Source organism: Echinops telfairi, unplaced genomic scaffold (genome assembly GCF_000313985.2).
Source record: "Echinops telfairi isolate 266 unplaced genomic scaffold, ASM31398v2 ScPeMD7_7468;HRSCAF=8506_2, whole genome shotgun sequence".
In the NCBI taxonomy this organism is placed as follows: Eukaryota; Metazoa; Chordata; class Mammalia; order Afrosoricida; family Tenrecidae; genus Echinops; species Echinops telfairi.
This window is the reverse complement of record NW_022111371.1, coordinates 1,378,536-1,379,665: the sequence shown is the minus strand read 5'-3', so window position 1 is coordinate 1,379,665 and position 1,130 is coordinate 1,378,536.

Here is a 1,130-nt window from a genome sequence, read left to right as displayed (position 1 = left end):
GGGATGTTTTCTTGATGTGCACTTAATCTTTATATAAAACTCTCTCTTACATGAGTTTCTGTGGATTTGTTTCTCCAATGTACCCAAACTAACACACAGACTTAGAGATCACCAACATAAATAAGCATAACACAGTCTATAAAGACAACATACTGTATCCTACTTTGGTTTGATGCTTATGTCTTAAAAGCTCACGAGCAGTCTTATGCTTCCAAGTATAGGTCTCTCTCATCCCAGAGGAAAGAAGAGTGAAGAAAACAATTACTTCATAGCAGTTAAGGAGCATGTGAACATCTAAGCCTCCATGATCCTGAGACCAGAAGAAATAAAAGTTATTGTTTTGGGGTAACTTCTAGTCAATTCCTCCTCAAAGCAGCCCTATGGAAAACAATGTAACAGCGCAGTCCTGTGCCATCTCCACAATTGATCTCATGTTTGAGCCCATTGTTGCAGCTACTGTGTCATACGAGATGATGCTCTGCTTCTACTTCTTTTAAGACACAGTTTTGTTTTGTTTAGCTAGCAATCCATGGTATTTTCAATATTCTTTGTCAACATAATTTAAGTACATCAATGTCTGGCTCTTCTTTATTCATAATCTAACTTTCGCATGCATATGAGATTATTTAAAATACCCTGACTTGTGTCAGGTGCACCTTAGGAAGAGCAACATTCTTGCTTGTGATCACTCTAAGAAGTTTTGTGCAGCAGATTTGCCCAAAGTACTATGTCCTCCAATTTCATGACTAATGCATTCATGAGCATTGGCTGTGGATATAAGCAAAGTGAAATCCTTGAGAACATCAAGCATTTCTTCTTTAATCCTTATGTTTGTATTAAAAATTATATTTTCTATTCCTCTGGTTCCTTGAGGTTTCTTCATCCCTCACTATCATGACACCCAGTCCTGCCTTTCACTGAGGACTATACCACAGCTTGATGTCCACTGGTACAGATAAGAGCTCATGACACATGAAATTTAGGTCAGATTAAACCCCTCAGGAACAGAATTGGCAGTAGGGATGTCAAGAGCGTGGGGAAAGTGGGGAGAGTAGGGGAGTAGGAGGGAACCAATCGCAATGATTGACTCGTAACAATCCCAATCCCCAGGGGGATGGACAACAGAAACA